Source organism: Chelonia mydas, chromosome 14 (assembly GCF_015237465.2).
Source record: "Chelonia mydas isolate rCheMyd1 chromosome 14, rCheMyd1.pri.v2, whole genome shotgun sequence".
Classification (NCBI taxonomy): domain Eukaryota; kingdom Metazoa; phylum Chordata; order Testudines; family Cheloniidae; genus Chelonia; species Chelonia mydas.
The window spans coordinates 21492828-21511486 of record NC_051254.2 but is presented as its reverse complement, the minus strand read 5'-3'; positions in this window follow the sequence as shown (position 1 = coordinate 21511486).

The following is an 18659-nucleotide window of genomic DNA, read 5'->3' as shown; positions in this document are numbered from 1 at the left end:
GCTTCCTTCCGGGACCTTCTACTGGCCCTCTGTCCGGATGGAGTGGTTGCCAGGCCAAATGATGTTGCAGCCTGGCACATGGAGAGTCTGTTTCTTTGCAGTGGAGCACAGGGGAGTCTCCCGAGAACTGGACTCCTGGTGGTACCAGCTCATACACTGTGTGGGTGAGAGAGAGGGGAGGGTCCCTAGCCAAAGGATCCCCAGGGTCCCTGAGGCTTGGGGTGGGGGAATGAGCAAGGACTAAAGTGACATCCCTGCTGGGGCCAGGCCTGGAATTTTCTCCTCCCTCACCAAGAAATGTCTGAATCAACACCACTGCCTTGAAAGCTAGCAGCCAGGACTCAGACCCGCCTGCGAGCACCAGGTGACATCTTTAACGCAAAGCCAGGGAGAAGGCTGGAGATAAAGATCTGCCCTAGGTTTACAGAACTGCTGCAGTGAGTGTAAAGTGACCGGGGAAAGGAAATTACCGCTGGCCAGCCCCCAGAGGGAATATAGGTAACACGGCGTAGTCAGTGCTCTTCTGGGCTGTGTCCTGCTTATGAGCAGCAGATACAGCTGCTCTTTCTTACTACACGAGTAGCCTCCATTGATTTCAATGGGACCAGGCACAGAGGATGACAGAATGTACCCCTAGAAGAATGGTGCTGGGACATTCATTTCAAGAGCAGCCATCAGAGCGTCCTGTCCCTGCAAACCCCAGGCTCAAGGTCTACACCCTCACCCCAAAATGTAGGTTGTGTGACCATTGTTTCTACTTTTCTACAAATAATGATTGCCTCAGAAGTCCCGTAGTCTGGAACCTGTAGATCAGGGAGCTAGCAAGGAGGGTATAAGGGTTTGAAGTGACTTCTAGGCCACTGGTTTGCAAGCAGGCCTAGCCAGTAGCAATGGAAAGTTGTTATCTTTCTGACTGTTTGGTGGCCACAGTGAAACAAGGTTGGTGGCCTCCATGCAGTTTCTGGAGAACATAAACTTCTATCAAATCTTGCCTTTATTGCCATCCCTGCTGCCTGGCTAGTGAGGGACTGGGCCAAAGAGACTGAGGCTTTGTCTACACTACCACTTTTGTCGGTAAAACTTTTGTCGGTCAGGGGTGTGAAAAAACACCCCCCTGGCGGACATAAGTTTCACTGACAAAAGAGCTGGTGTGGACAGGAGAGGCTCTCCGGCAGACTCAGCTAACGCCGCTCGTTGGGAATGGTTTAATTATGTCAGCAGGAGAGCTCTCTCCTGCCGGCAAAGAGCAGCTACTCAGGAGATCTCACGGCGGTGCAGCTGTACCGCTGTAAGGTTCCGTAGTATAGACATAGCCTGAGCTACCCTTTAACACCGAACATGGCAGTGAGGGATGGGGGGTTATTAACAGGAATGGATGTGAACATATAACAAAAGGCTGAGCATAAAGCTTTCTCCCTGGCTTTGACTGTTCAGTCCAACCCCTAGCTCCTCTCTTTCTAGAGGGCTACTTCCACCTCCTTTGTACCTGGCTGTGGTAAAGAGCCTGCTTCTCCATTGGTTAGTGCTCATTAAGTCTTGAAGCACATGGCTTCCCGTTTCTCCCCCCCTCTCCCCCCCCCAGCCCCCTTCTCAATAATTATCGTAGCTCATGTAATTGGGGCTATTCGCAAAGGGGACATTTTTGACAAGTCTTGTTTTCAAAGGATATTCTTCCCACCCTAAAGTCCTCCCAGTCCCGTGGTTGTGGGGATCTGGTCGTGGCTGGACCCAGCTAATGTGTAATAAGTAGAACTGGGTGGAGAAAGACCATTCCATTAGGGTTTTGATATGTTAAAGTTTTGGTTTTTGTTCTGATTTGGAACAAAAATTAAAAAATTTGAAATTCTCTGCAAAAGAGGATGGAGTCCTGGCTCCGGGCACTCTGTCTGGTGGGCTGCTCTGGAGCTGGGAGTCTGGGAGCCAGCACTCTTAGTACTTTGACTCCTGGTTCCCTGATGGCCTGCCTGGTGGACTGAAGGAGACCCTGGAAGCCCTGGCAGTTCCCCTCTGTAGCAGCCCGCCTGGTGAGCTGTGGAGAAGCCAAAGAGCTTGGCTACGTAGGAGCCAGGGTCATTGGCTCCACAGAAACCTGCCTCGGTTCTAGGGAAACTTAGTCAAAAATGACATATCCCCATAGGACATTTTGCTGTTGAAACTGGCATTTTCCATTGGAAAGATCTTCCATGAAGACTTTCCAGCCAGCTCTAGGGAAACTAGCTTCCCATCAGAAGTGACTATTGCTGGTCTATGGGCAACCGGCTTGCATCTCCCCCCTTTCGTCCACTGCTTTCTCTCACCCAATTAGGGGAAATAAGTCATGAATTAGCCCCTTCCCAGCGGCTGAAGGCTGCAATTAGCCTCTTTCTGTAAGGCTGCATTAGGAACAACCCAGCAGACTACCCTGTCCTGAGGGCAGCTCTGTAGTGCTCCCAGCTTCTGCTAATGCTGATGCCCTAGAATCCAAAGTTAACTAGCATTGCTCCTGTCTTGGGCCCTCCATATAGCCAGGCAATGCACCCACTGAATCAGCACCCTACCTTTCCCTTTACAGTGGACCAGCCTCGGTTGTGAGTTCAACAGATATAATAAACTAATCACCATACCTCATGGCCAGAATTCTCTCAAGGACCTCAGCAGGTGGGGTGCATGTGGGATGCTGAGCTCTCTTAGGAATCCAAGGATCTCACAGACATTATTAAACTGAAACTCACAAGAGGTTTGTGAGATAGGGCAGTATTCTTGCCCCTTGTTTTACAGATGGAGAAACTGAGGCACGCAGGCAGTGGATAGGGCATGGTCAGGAGCCATGAAACCAGGAGTCTAATTCAGGTTCTGCCACCTCCCTGATGTGTGACCTTTGGCGAGGCACTGCCCCCTCGCCTCAGTTTCCCCATCTACACCACATTTATTTATATTACAAATTTGGCAGAGCAGGGACTATCTCTGACTCTGTACAGTACCGAGCTCAACAGGCCCCTGATACTGGTCAGGTACTTCTGGGCCCCATTCACATAGTATTTGAGCACCTAATCATCTTTAATGCATGCCTCCCCAGGACACTCCTGTGAGGCCAGGCAGTGCTCTCATCCTCTCCTGGACAGATGGGGTGCTGAGACAAAATAAGGCCAAGATGCTCAGGTGTAGTTAGGTGGCTAATTCCCATTGATTGATTTCAACATTATTGATTTCAAGGGGAGTAAGGCACCTAAATCCCTTTGCACATCTGGGCCTAAGTGACTTGCCCAAGGTCAGACAGGAGGCTTGTGGCAGAAGACCAAATTGAACCTGGATCTCTTGAGGCTTGACCCACAGGTCTACCCTCTAGGCAACCCTTCCCTTCTAGGCATTATGCTATTATGAACAGAGGGGATAAGTGACTTGCCCAAGGCCTCACAATCTACCAGTGGAAGAGAATCCAGGTCTCCTCAATCCTAGTCCTGTGCTTTTACCAGAAGACCCTTCCATGCTGCATCTTGCTCAGTTCCACGTTCAGCCATTGTCCATCCCGGAGGCTGAAAAGGGGTGATGCTCGCCAGTGGCAAAGCGAAAGATAGAAGGCTGGAAGGAAAAAGGTGGGAAGGGAGAGAGGAAATCGGAGTATTTATTTTAATCACTCTATCTCTGGGAGATAATTCTTTTAATTTTCGTCACACAAAGAACATGTCCTGAACCAGAAGGGGTTTGCCTAATTCATCATGCTTCTTTGCCACACAATACCAGGGCTGACAACCAGAACAGTTTAAAATGAGGGAAGCGGACATAATTAATGCTCATGAATAACAAACGCTTCTTTATTAAAGGGCTTTTGCTTGCCCCTGGACCATCTGCTTGATATCACTGGGCCAGGATCCTGAGGCTATAATAATTTGCAGCTTTAATAATTTTACCTCTTAATTAAAGCTCAGCTCAGAGTGCGGCGAAAGCAGGCATGGCCCCAGTCCAGATTTGATTTGAACTGAGTCCACCTTGAAGGATGGAGAATAGAATTTGCCCCTCTTTGGAACTATCCCTCTGACCCAGGCAACGGGGCCTGGGAACACGATGCCTTCTGTGTTTGAAGCTAGCCCTGGGAGTTTGGCTGGAGCCATTACGGGGGTCTTTGCACCCACAGCCAGTGTCAGAGGCGGCTGTGCGTGTGGTCAGAGTTCAGCTTAATGCTGACCCTTTTGTGATGGCTGGAGAGAGGGGAGCCTGACACATCCCCAGCCCTGCTTCCTCCCCTATATCCCCACATCCCCGAATCTCTAACCTAGCAGCATGAGCGAGGCCAGGAGAGGAGGCAGGGATGGAGTATGGGGCAGGACCCGTGTGTGGATTCAGGGGCTGTGCAACCCCAGGCTTAAAGAAGGGGCAGAAGAGGGCCCTTGAAACAGGAAACTCCAAGGACAGGGACATAGGCAGGTGGGGGACTCACCAGGTTCCCCCTCCCTCCCTGCGTTGCCCTCGAGAATAGAACTCCTTACCCCAGTCCCTTTTCATTAGAAACCCGTGGTTTTAGTTATTTATTTGTATTGTGCTAGTGCCTAGGAGCCCCAATCATGGCCCAGGGCCCCATTGTGCTAGGCACTGTACAACCACAGAACAAAAAGGCCGTCCTTACCCCCAGGGGCTTGCCATGTTGCTGTTGTTTCCCACCCCCTCAAGTGATGGGGCAGCCCCTGTCGGCATGGGTATAGCCTGCTACGGCCTATGATCACATCCATTCGCACAAGCTGAGCAATACCAAGCTCTGTCCGCGCTTTGGGGGAAACCGCTGAGGAGGTGCGGCAGGAAGTAGTGTAGACGAGGGAGATGTTAGCACTAAACTCGTCCTGTTAGTGGGCCCGAGAGGCTACCTTCCAAATGGACAGTCTGAGGTGCAGGCTGGGACTCTTGGTAAACGGCTAGAAAGGTTGGGATTTTCACACTGGCGGAGCGCGGTGGTCAGTAGAGCGTAGGATTCTGTCGGTGTTAGCAGGCAGTGCCAGATGTGTCACAGGAAGGTACAGAAGGCTGCATAATGGAATGACCTGCCATTGCTGGTCCCTTCCAGCGCTCTCTTTTCCCCAAGGGGTTGGGCCATCTCGGCAACCTTTCAGGAGAAGGGGGCTTTGCTGTGTTTAAATGTGATGAATTGACAATGCGTGAAATATGGTGAATTAATTCACACCTCACTGTTGCTAGACATGAGGCCGAAGGTCGAGGTCCATTAAGAAAACTATGTATGAATTAATACCCCGTAATTCACACATCAGAGAGCCTCTCATGGATAGAACGTTTTATTAAAAAATGTTGTTTTAATTATTTACATGTTAATTGATTGATATAGGTCTGGAGTTGCCAACGGGTCATTAACAAAGAGATGTTTGCTGTTTGCATCTTGAATGACATGCTATTTGAAATGTAAAGGTCAAGATGCTGTGAGACATCATGCTATGCTAGGAGACATTATGGGCTTTCTCACTGTTACAAATGTTCTGAGTCATCTGTATATGCCTGTGATTCATTTATTTATTTGTATTGTGGGAGCACCTAGCAGCCCCAACCATGGATCATTGTGCTCGGCACTGTACAAACACAGAACAAAATGACACTCCCTTCCTCCTGCCCAAAAAAGCTTGCAGCTCAGTATCAGAAAAGAAACAACAGATGGAGACAGCCAGTGCAAGGGAATAGTGGGTCAGCCCCACAAAATACTGATTTACAAAGGGGATGGGTGTGATATAAAAACCAAAACTGATAGCTCAGGTCATTAAAACTCTCTGGAACAGGGAACCACTGTATATCCCAATGACCGGTCTGCATCTAAAACTGCGCCCTTGCCAGGCCACTTCCATGCAGAGTGTTTGGGTGCAGGAGAAAGCAGTTAGTTGATAGCACAGTTAAAATGAGGGAGGTTATTTTATATACAGAGAAATGTTGACATTTTGGATTTGGCTGATCACCGCCACTGTTTTCAGTGTATTATTAATTATGACCTAGCACCTCGAAGCCCTAGTCAGGGACCGGGGCCCCAGTGTGCTAGGTGCTGCACACATGCACAACCAAAAGTCAGTCCCTGACCACAAGGAGCAGCTGGCAAGGCCCACTGTGCTTGGGAGTACAAGGGGATTGTGCTCTGCTACCGCTGTCTGTTATGCCTGGTGGTACAACATGCACCACTTTTCAACTGTGCCTATTATGACTGGTGGTATAGTGGGGCATGCTGACATCTCTGACCACTGCTCTTCGTGGCATAGACCATACGATCTGCCAGTCATACTCATTATGCCTGGAGATGCATGCCACAATGCCTGTGCATAATGCATGTTGTCTTCGTGAGCATGATCTACCAGCCATGCCCACTCAGGCTGGTGGGTCAGCAGAGGAAACTTTTGTATCTAACAGCAGCACAAATGCTTTCAAGACACACTCCTAAAAGTGCAGCGTGGCTGCTATGTATGATTTCATGGCCAGTACCTGGAATATAAGATTTTTAGTATTATGTCGATTCAGTTCTTGAGTGATCTTGTAAAATTGAGTGCACGGCCTAACTGCAGTAGCTGATTTGACAGAATACAGTGGTTGCCACTAAAATGTCCATATGTGCCAATGGTTACAGCACACTGGTATTTGAGATCACAACAGATTTGAATGGGACAAAATTGGGGTGGTATGTGGTAATGGCTGGCAAATATATACTGTACACAGCAATGCCAAATAAATGGGATACCAAGTAAAACTAGTCAAATAATGCCAAAATGGAAAAAAAAGAGGGATTCTTAATAATTATCAACAATTTCCATGAAAAGTTTTTGGTTTACTGACTAAAACTCAAAAAAAGTTGGACTTTGAAAGCTGTTTTCAGTAAAAATGTTCAGGTTTTGGCTTAAGAAAAAAGTTTTCTATTACTCAAAATTTTTCTGTGCCCAAACTCTCTGTTTTGATGAAAAACCAGAAAATGTAATCAAAAGATTTTTTTCTTTGAACCTTTTCATTTTCAAAGAACCCACTTTTTCGCTGAATTTACATTTTGATGAGAAAAAAAACAAAAAACCCTGCAACCAGCTGTAATACATAGATCAGGAGGAATCCCTGTATGTCTAGTCAGACCCAGGAAATTAACTCATGTATGAGTCTAATCGGTGACCCTGCAGATTACTGGGCACGGTGGGGTGCACACAATTACATGAGGAATATCCCAGGCCTGCTCCAATTAAAACTATCTGGCCGTACGGCCTGGTGTTATCAAACTGCGAGCATGGGAGAGATGCATGATGGGAAAAGTGCACGCAAACAGACGTGAATGATCTGCTCTCATGGATTTGTCATTGAACTGGTTTGTGGTTCAGAACTCATCCTTTTTCCTCAAAGGAAAAGAGCCTTGAAAAAGAAATGGACAAAAGAACCTTTCCCCTTCCTGTGCTGGGGTCAGTTTCCCGTGGCCACGGGCAGTTCAGCTGCAGGAGTGGAGATTTGCAGCAGCTGGCTTTACTTCAGAATATCCCTCTGTGGCTGTCGAAGTCTCATGCATTATAGATTGAGCTGTCATGGGAGGGCCCGCCCCGCCCTGGGTGAGTTGTAAAGAAACCCGACGTGTGTCTATGTCTGCCTCTGCCTCAGCGCAGCTTCAATCAAGTTTCAAGGGAAACCTTCCCGCTGCATATATTTATTGTTTTAATCTGCCTTGACTGGCTGGACACCTTTGGTTCATTGTCAGGAGGAAGCCAGAGTGAACTGCTGGGGTAATATTCTCTCCGTGTTTTATTTGTGGATGGAAACTAAATGGAGACAGATCAGCAGAGAGAACATGGTGTATCCCGCTAAGCTTAAAGGTGCAGCAATGGAGGGATGAACAAGGAACCTCTCCCTCCCCTTGCTCAGTGGGCTGGGGTCCCACACCAGCACAGTCTCCATGTTCATTCCACTCTGGGGACTACAGGGGTTACTGTCTCCTGCTTCCCACCATTCCCAGTGAACAGGAAGCTGAGAAAGGAGCAGAGACAGGGAGCAGGTGGGGCCGTGGCTCCATCCTCCATCTGTAGGCTGGCACACTAGGAGGGACAATCTACTGACATCGTTCCTCCCAGCGCTGTCTCATGCCTGTCTATGGTGCACTGCACACAGCCTCCTGCTCAGGGCTTGTGGCTTAAAAGACACTCTCTAGACCTTAAAGCTTTGTCCCGAGTTTGAGATGTCTCAGGGATGAAGCTCCCACCACTTCCCTGAGGGTATCAGTTGAGAGACTGTTAGCTCAGACTGTGAGCGTGGTTTTTTTCTCCATCTTCAGCCTTCATTCACCTTTTCCTTGATTTCCCCCCCTCCCTTTCCTCTTGGTACCGCTCATATGGAATAAATATGCCTGTTAACATCCTCTCCTTTTAACGCACCTCAGTGCAACACAATGCACTTACAGTTTGCGTGACACTATCCAAAATGAATCCCTCAACTCTTTGCAGCCGCTTTACAGGGGATAGAAAAGAAAGATGGGCAAGGGTGGGGCGAGGTACCTTTTCAGCCTACCTTTCAGGATTGCCTTGCAGTTAAGCCACTGAGCTAGGCCTCGAGGAATCAATTTGCAAATTCTTGCCTCTGCCACACAGATGCCAGGTGTGGCCCTGGGCAGATTACCTAATCTCTATGCCTTAATTCTAGAGTTAGTTAGAAAGTTTTCAACAGAATGTTTTTGTTTTGTCACAAAATGCTGATTTGTCCAAACAAACTTTTTGTGGAAATGCGTCAGTTTGGATGGAACTTTAATCAGAAAGCTTTCTCAGACCCAGGGTGGAATTTGTGATCCAAACTAGAGAGGGAGGTCATAGCTCACAGATGCTATCACCTCAGGGTGAGGCTATTCAGCTGGGCTCAGATCCCAAGTCAGCCGGAGCAGAGAGAAAACAATTGGTTTTGGGGTCATCCTGATGTGGAATGAAAACAAATCCCGAAACCTCACAGTATTTTGCCAACCGGAATTCTTGTTTTGCTGCTGGCCCTTCCTAATTCCTCATGCATAAAATGCTGATAGGACAACCGCCTTCCTGTGTTGTCTGCTTCGGCTGTGAGCTCTCTGGGACAGGGACTGTATGTCACCAGGTGTATGCGTAGCACCCAGCGCAATGGAGCCTTGACCTCCCTTGGGGGCCTCTAGGCGCTGCTGCAATACACAGTAGGGCCGACCCCGAATGTTCAAAACTCCTGAGACTTTTGAAAAAGATAAATGTGGGGTTCTCTTTGTTGGCCTTCTGGCTTTGAAGACTTTAGGGTTCCCTGTTTCCAGCTTTTTGTCCACAACCACAAGGGCTAGAACTATGTTGTTGGTTTTTTTAAAGAAACTGACATGCTAACATAGGACTGGAAAGGACCTCCTCGGTCAGCGAGTCCAGTCCCTTGGTATCATGGGCCATGCTGGCATATAATCGCATTTGTAAATTGATAACGCTCCAATTTATAGCTAGGTTGGGTGTTTGCCCCCTCTCCTGCTCTTAGGTGACTGGTCCAGAACCTCTCTCCTCTGGTGATGATGCCAGGGGCTGAAAATTGAAGAAAAACCACCCCAAATCCCAAGACTTGCAACAAAATCGTGAGAGTTGGCAGGCAGCCCTGGGTATAAAGAAGAAGACCAGAAAAGGGGCGAAGACTCAATGAGGAGGCGAGTCAGAATGTTATTGATGGCAATGGGATTGTGACGTACGCCTCCCGAAAAGGATATTTCCAAAATTATGCTGATAACTGATCCCAAATGGAATGAAAACACGGATTTCGCAACAGCAGAAAGCCAAGACAAACACCTATCCAGTTTCAATCTTAAATCTCCCCCCCGCCCCAAAATTTCAGATATTTGATCCCCATCAAAAATGTCCTAAATTGACAATTCAATTGAGGTAAAATATTCCCAAAAATGCAGGCAGCTTTTCTCCAAAGGTTGTCAGTGCGGCCCAGTGAGGAAATAGGAACAGAGAAAACATAGATGTAATATATAGAAAATACAGCAGATATATTCCACAGTGGTATCTGCTTCTTGCCTCTGTATTGGTGAATCTTCAAATCCTTTATCAGGCCAATTTGTCTGGACAATTTGGAGATTAAATCTCTCACCACAAGAGGGCGCAGTTGACCTTTGTAGGCTGGTTGAGTTTAAAACTGCGGGGCCTTTCATGTTAAGAATAATCAATGGAGTTAGGACCTGATCCTGTAAAACACTGATCAGCTCATGAGAGCAGCCTCATCTCCCATGGAAGGCAATAGATGCTTGAGGACGCTGAGCAGCTCAAGTGGCACTTGGCCCCTTGCAGGATCAGGGCTTTAATGTCTGTGTTGTCCGTCCCAAACTCACACACACGGGCAAAAATCTGTTGTGGGCTACAGCCCACATAACCCCAATGAAGTCAAGAGAGAATTTGGCCCTATTGCCTCGATCCTGGCGTGATCAGAGCCACTGCTAGGCATAAGCATGCCAAGCAATTGCTTAGGGCCCCAAGCAGCTCAAGGGGGCCCCCTATTTATTATGTGTTGTGGGGGGGGAGGGGAATGTTCCTGCATAGGGCCCCCAATGGGCTGGCGCCGATGACGACGAGTGGTGTGCTGAGCTGAGTGCATTGCAGCGTGGAGGCCCATGAATATGTATAATATATTCCAAAAGAAAAACCGTGCTTTATCCTGGTGTTTAGGTTACTGGGCACTGACTTCTAAATGATGCAAACACTAAATTGACAAGAAATTTGGCACAAAGAGCTCTTCCACCAAACTGGAATCGTTTCCTCTTAAGAAATATTCCAATCAATTCACTCACATATAAGCATGCATAAGAAATGCAAACTCACACACAGCCTTCAGTCTCTGACTACACACATGAATTCTGCTTTTCAGTGCACCCCATTCATTTGCCTTGTAAAGGGATTTGTAAAATATGAGGAACTGGGGGCTTGGGCTCACAGAGAAGAGGCCAAGCATGAAGTCTAGATCCAGACCCCAAACTTCCTGGGAATTTGGGCTGTATTCATATCCTGCATGTTGGTTCAGGCTGGTGGCTGGTTTTTCTAGAGTACAGGGCATCATAAAATAACAACAGTTAGCTCCTATCTAACGCTTTTCATCAGCTCTCAAAATGCCTTACAAAGGACGTTAGGATCATTAGCCCCGTTTTACAGGTAGGGAAAATGAGGCACAGGGAGGTGACATGAATTGTCCAAGGTCACTCAGCAGGCGAGCTTGAGAGCCAACACCTGAATCTCAGTCTAATCCTTTATCCACTAGGCCAGAGTGTGAAAAGCACAAGACCCGCTGCCTGCTTTGTGCAATGATCCCAACCCCCTGGCTTCCAATAATTCCATTTTACAGGCAGAGCACTATGGCTTGCCCCATTCCTCCTGACTCTGCCTCTACAGCTCACAACATGAGCTGCCCCAGTGCCTGATCCTTCAGCTTTCCAGGCCTTTGAGGTAATCTGCAGTTCCAAGGATATCTTAATCATTCTGGGGAAACATGGCTGAACAATTACCTCTTCCAAACAGTGCTGCTTAAATGGGGAAGGGGAAAGGTTTAGGGAACTCGTCTGCAACAGGCTCGGTCAGAGCAGTCTAAAACTGAGCATAGAATTAGAGCTGGTCGGGAATTTGCTGACAAAACCTTTTTTTTTCAAAAATGCCAGTTCCAGAGAGACAGACAGACACCCACCCACGACTTGTCAATAAGACAGTGGTTAGGGCTAGGGCTACCAGCTTTGAAATGCAAAACACCCCGGCACTAATCCTGCCCCCCAACCCAAGGCAAGCCCACCCCAACCCCAACCACAAGGCAACCCCGCAACCCCCCTTCAACAGCCACATATAGGATCTAGAGAGAGAACACATCTAGAGAAGACTGATAACATCACACGTCTCCTCACTCGCGCATGAGTCGAACCCTTTCTCATGCACACGCACGGTGTGCTTGTGTGGTGGCGGGCAGACAGCAGCTGTCATGGGCTGCGGGTATAATAGGCCAGGGAAGGCTCTGGCTGCAGCTGCTCCCATGGGACATTGGGCTGGGCCGGGGCTTGGGTTGATCAGCCGACTGGGGCTGGCCCAGGGCTCCTCTGGCGGTGAGAGGGGCAGGCGGTGGGCTCAGGGCTGCAGCTGCGGGGCCTTGTGCAGAAGGGGCGGGGCCATGGGGCTAGCCTCTCTAAAGCGGGGGGTCCACCCACTGCCCAGGGCAGCTGTATTTTTGATCTGTTACAGCTTAAACTCTGGCAGTGGGAACACTGCAGCATCTTTCGCTGGACACAGAAACTGTGAACATTAACTATCCCAGTGTCTTGTGATAATCCTGCAGCTCTTAGACCCACGTTAAAAAAAAAAAACCCAGCAGATTAAATTATTTTTCTGGCAACTGGCAAATCCATAAAAAACCTGGCCAGGCCAGTCAAATACTAGCCAGATGATTACCCTAGTTAGGACACTCCCCTGGGATATGGGAGACCCAGGTTTTTGTAGCTCCTGTTCCCTGAGCTCTGCATTAGCTTCACCTCTGCATTGCAATGTAGGAAGGAGGAGTAAAGGGAGATAGGAACCAAGGGAACCCCCTCCGTTGCAGAGTGGAAACAGCAGGCAGATGCTGCAGACTACCAAGGGTCTGGGGAGGATTGCAGGACTGTGGAGCTGGGCAGTGGGGCTGGAGGAGCTGAGGGATGGAACAGGTCTCACGCACCAACATGCAGGGATCAAGTGTGTTCAGGAAGGTGGTTTGGCTTTTTTACATAATAGCTTTATCATTAAGCACTAGGCTGAATAAAATAGAAAAGATCAATCTCGGGCTCACGCTAGAGCTACTTGGGAAACTTTTCCTATAAAAAGTTTCTATGGAAATAGGAAAAAAAATTGTTTTCTTCCAACATTTTCCAGTTAAAACAATCAAACCTACTGAAATTGTGTCAAAAATGGATATTTCACATGGAAACCTCCCTTCAAAAAGCCGGCATTTTTCCTTGAAATAACTTTCAGTGGAACGCTGTCTGCCAGTCCCAGCTCACAGTTTTCGGCTTTTCTCTTCTGAACCATTTGCTGTGGCTTTAGTATTTATTTATCCATTGCAGAGGGGGCTGGGTCCTAAAGGTTAATTTGTAGCTAAAATGTTGTTCTTACAGTTCATTGTTCTGAAGGAATCGGATTCCACAATGATTCCCCAAATTTCATCAAAATGGGACAAAAGGACTTCATCTGGAGGATAACAAGTGCAGAGAAATTACAAGAAGGTAAAATGAATCATCCCGTTTCTTTCTCCAAATGAGTTATTAATCACACCTCATTTACATATTCATTAATGATAATGTGCAGGTTTTTTTTATTAATGGGGCAAAGAAACAATTACAAGTGAAAAATGGGGGGGGGTCTGTTTATATTGTACAGTAATCACATGCTTAATTTCCATGCTTTTTAAAACTGATGGTTTTTTATTGTCTTTTTAAAAGGAAATTCAATGTGGGTGAAAGAGGCCAGATTCCTAACTGCAGAAAGTGGCGTTCTGTTTATCCACAGAGCAGGGGCATAGTGGCAGTGCAAATTTCTCCCCCATCAGCCATTCATTTCTGGGCCTCTCTGCTCAGACTGCCAGGAAGGGGGACAATTAGGACAAGGGTTCTGTGCTATGAACACTTGTCCCCCTGGTAGGGCTTGCAGAAAGCAAGAATTCCAGTTTGCAGTTTGGGAATTTGTTTTCATTCCACATTGGAACTGTGCACTAGTGGGGTTTGGAGGAGTCTGTTCAGCATGTTTGTTCTTTATTAATGATATTTTCTGTAGACTTCTGTTTCTGTATCTCAAAACTCCCACTGAGCCCTGTAGGTGCCTCAACTTTCTTGGTGCCTAAATTTTTGCACTAGACGTTCCGTAGGAGCCTATGTTTCTGCCTCTGAGCATGCACACTGCAGCCCCATGCCAGACATCTGGATATCTAAGGCCCAGGGGATTCATGAAGTGGGGGAAGATAGACTTTCCTCTGCCTAACTTATCTGTGGGGCCTGATCCTGTTGGTGAGGCTGGAGAATGCCTACTGGATCAGGCCCCGTAAACCACCCGTAAACAAAATGGCATTGGGGGAGAGGGAGGGAGGCGGACGACGCCGACAACACCAACAATCTGCCTCATAACTTTTTGCCTATTGGTTAGGGCACTCCGGCGGGATGTGGGAGACCCCTGGCTCAAGTCCACCCTCAGACCAGGGGGCAAGGGAGGGTGTCAGAATATTCCATAGCTCAGAGGATAGAGCTTATGGCTGACCACCCTGTTCAAATCCCTTATCCCCCTCGGGTGGAGGGGGCACCTGAATCTGGGACTCCCACATCCTGGGTGAGTGCCCTAGCCCTGGGCTAAAAGCTCTGAGGGGACATCCTGCTGTTTTTCTCTGGGAATCATAAGCAGAGGGAGGCACTTCGCGGCAGCCCGGCCTGCGGTCCTGTCACCATGCCTCTGTGGGTCACAACTGAGAATACCAAATTCAGGACAAACTGCTGAAAAATAGGGTTGACAAACCACAAAACTGGTGGTTATTCTCCCACAAGATACATCAAACCCGCAACAAAAGTAAACTTCTGTTTCACCACACTGGCTAACAAGACGTCAGAAAAGCAGTCCCTCAGGTATTCCAGTCCTTGTGTCACTGCCAAAAACACTAGACTTAAAGATGAGTGGTTCTTTAAAACCAATTTAATCAAATAAAAGGTTCTTCTGATCCCGAAGGACCAGCCACACACCCAGGTCAATATATAACTCAGATCTTACCCACTAATCGTGCTGTTGCCAATCCTTTAGTATCTCTAAAATCTAAAGGTTTATTTATAAAAAGAAAGGTGAGAGTTAAAATTGATTAAAGGAATCAAATACGTACAGTAATTGCAAAGTTCTTGGTTCAGGCTTGTAGCAGATGGATTAAACTGCTGGCTTAAGTCAAGTCTCTGGTTGCTTCTAAATCAGCGGTTCCCAAACTTGTTCCACAGGTTGTGCAGGGAAAGCCCCTGGTGGGCCGCTCCGGTTTGTTTACCTGCCGCATCCGCAGGTTCTTCGGCCAGGGGCTTTCCCTGCACAAGCGGCGGAAGGAGTTTGGGACCCACTGTTCTAAGTCGCTGGAAGGACCTCAGTCCCTTGGTTAGAATGCTGCCATTGGTATAATTTCATAGTCCAGAGGCTTGAGCAGGAAAGAGGCAAAATGGAGGGGTTTCCAGGGCCTTTTATACCTTCTGCCATGTGGAGGGAAACCCATTATTTCAAACAAAAGCCCTCAGCACGGCTAGTGGAAAATCACAGGTGACAAGATGGTGTTTGGAATCACATGGGCAAGTCACATGTCCATGCATAATTGCTTAGTCACAGCAGTGGCCATTACCTATACTTCAGATGGAAAGTTCACAGGGAAGTCCATTCAGTGTAGATGGGCGTCTTCCATTGTGTGCTAAGTGTTCTTTTGATGGGCCACTTAGTTTGAATAGTCCCTTCAAGATGTTCAGCTATATACCTTGTGGGCGTTACCCCAGGAGCAAACATTTGAAATACAGGTATAGAGCCAATATTCATAACTTCAAATACAAAGGTGATACATGCATACAAATAGCATAATCATATTCAGCAAATCATAACCTTTTTATAGACACCTTACTTGGCAACCTTTGTATAAGATTTGTTGCAATTATATAACAGTGGTAGCAACCATGATCTGCGTGGTCATATTTTATCAGATAACGTCACAGGTGTCTATCTCTAAGAGGGGTGATGCTCTGCACATGCCCAGTGGCTAACCTAGGTCAGGAGCCGCAGGGTGTTCTAGTGGTTGTGAATCCCATTCTGAGGTGCTGTCCTTGTCCCATTCAGTGTAGAGGGAGCCTGGGTTTGTAAATCCTGGTGAATTTTTTTTCTACATATCTGAACATTCGCACATCCTTTGTGAATCTCACCCTTAGTCTCTCTGTGTCTCAGTTTCCCGTCTCTAAAAGGAGGATACCAACATTTCCCGGCCTTGCAGGGGGGTTGTGCAGATAAATATCTTAAAGATTGTGAGGGGCTCAAGTGATAGGGTGACAGAAATGGGGGATAGGAAATCTGAGTCTAAAATGAATTCACTTTTGAAGATCTCAGGTGTTCTAAGTGACACAGGTAAGGATGCTCGCATGTGATATTTATGCTAACAGCGAGAGAAAAAAACTTTAAATGGACCTGAGTGATTTAGGAGCTTATATTCCATTCACTTTCAGTAGGACTGTAGGCATTCAAGTTACTTAGGTGCTTCTAAAAATTTTATCCAGCATCTGGCCAATCTTCTGCACAAAAGGTATATTCAAAGGAGCCTATGGGAGTTAGGCATCTCGATGTCTATCATGATTTGTGCCAGGCTGCCCAAAGGCTTTGTGGGCCTTGTGGCAGCCAGAAACAGCTAGTGTGGGACCACCCTGACCCCCCAGCTTCAGAATGCCCCCTGTGGATTATGAAAATCCCCAGAATGTCCTCTGAAATGGCCGGACAGAGAGATCACAGCACCTAGGGTGTGGAGGTGGAGGAAGCCCTCTGTGCCAGGGAATTCCTGGGGGATGCAGGAGTGCACTTGAAAAGAGATGTGTCCATATATCCTTAGAGGCCCAGTAGATGGTGCTCTGTTGACTCCTAGGTAAATGGCGCAGTGTCTGTAAATTAGCCGGTTCAGTACAGTTGTCTGGATAGCAAGAGAGATTCAGCTAGTTGCACAGGTGTGCCTGTTTTTGTTTTCCCCTCCCTCACTCCCTCCGCCCTGCCCCAATCTGTTTTCTGGCTTGTCTGTTTAGATTGCAAACTCTTTGGGGCAGGGGCGCTTTCAACTATACGCAATGGGGCCCTGGTCTCGGGGCTCCAATACAAAACACACACACACACACATATATATATATACAGCATACAAATGAAATATAAGCAATCTGACTTTAGTGACCATAGTACCTTAGGAAAAACATGTTTATACTACTTTTTATTCCCATTAGCTCTCACAGATAGGAGAGAGGGAGTTACTTTCTTCCGTCTTATGCTTCAGGGGTAGATCCTCCGCTGGTGTGAATTCTCAGATCTGCCCCTAAATTTCTCTCAAAATTTACAACTTCAGGCCCTGATTCAGCAAACTCTCACCTGTTTGGCTCCAATGGTGGTATTAACATGTTTCAGCACATGTGAACATTTAGCAGGATTAGGGCCTAACTCTAGACATGCGTTTGGCGTGCAGTTTGTATGAATGATGCCGGCAAAGTAAAGAACTGCTAAAGATTTAATTGCTGACTTGTGCCATTCATACTTAGCTGCTGTGACAAGCTGGGAAAGCTCATTTATAACACCTTTTTATAATTGTGCTGACTGTGCAATAATTTACCGTTAAAAGCAAGACATCTTTACTAAGGTGGCAAGTTGCATTCGTGCACTTATTTCCCCCCTCGTTTTCATCGCTCTTTTCTTTCTCGGTTGAAGCGTTAAACAGCCTTGACTGCAACTAGCTGGCGATCTGCAGAAAGCGCCATCCAGTGAAAATATGGATGCCTTCCCCTCATTTCATAACACATCTGTGGTCCCTTGTGTTTACATATCACCACTGCCCAGCAGGTCTGGCCAAGAAAAGCACAGGGAAGAAAAATAAATGTGTTGACAGTTGGGTTCTTGCAAATGAGTCTTGGGCTGAAGCAAACCAGAAAAAATGAGCATCACCTACAGACATACAGAGCTAGGAAAAATAAAGGGAGAGCATACCATATTCACACCTTTGGGGCAAAGGTCTGCGGTTGTTCCGCCCAAGATATGTTCGTGTATACCACTAATGTAGGCAGACTTCCTGTCTAATGGGCACAGTCCGATCTAGTGTGCTGCCAAGCACCAGCATCCGCCATCTGGAGAGGACATAATGTGTGTGCTACACCAGCCATGCGGCGCTGTTTCCGTGGAATGTCCTAAGGCCTTGGTTTTGAAGGCAGATTTCTTGCATTCACATACAGAAATTAGATGTGGCTCAGGGCTGTAGGGAAAGTTAGCACCCTGAGCATCATAGTTAGGCTGAGCTGACCCCCACCACACCGTAGACATGGCTAGGATGACAGAAGAATCCTTCCATCGATCTAGCTGCTGCCTCTCAGAGGGGTGGATTAACCCCATTGGTGTAGGAAGCATGTAAGCGACAGGGCACAGCTTGCAGGGTCCGAGCTCTAGCGGCTGTAGGGGGGACATGGCCTATGACTCGCCCCGCCATGCTCCAGTACAGCTGCAGTGTGGTAGACTTCAGAAGGTACCTGACTTAGGAGAGCATAAAGATCGTATTCTCGCTGGCTGGTTCTTTGGATAGCAAAACCACGAGAAAGTAGAGCTGGCTGGGAAAAAAATCCAATGTTGACATTTTTTGATGGAAAACGTGTAAGTTTGGCAAAAATGCGTGCAAAATATGGCCCCGGTTTTTGATCCTCCTTTTTAGAAAGGCTCCCGAATGAGGGCAGGCTCAAGCAAGGTGAGGGCTGGACATTGCTATGCTAAAGACCCAGAGCTGATTGCTTATCCTGTTTCTTGGGCCAGAAAGAGAAAATGCTGCATTTTGGTGCATCCAGCTTCACTGTGCTCAATGCAGATGACTCCAGCTAATTAAGACGTGGCGAAGCCATGCTCTATAGCTCCCGCTTTCCACAAGGGAATGACCGTAGTCAAGGTCACTCAGGTTCATGACCATGAACCAGGGCTTCATAG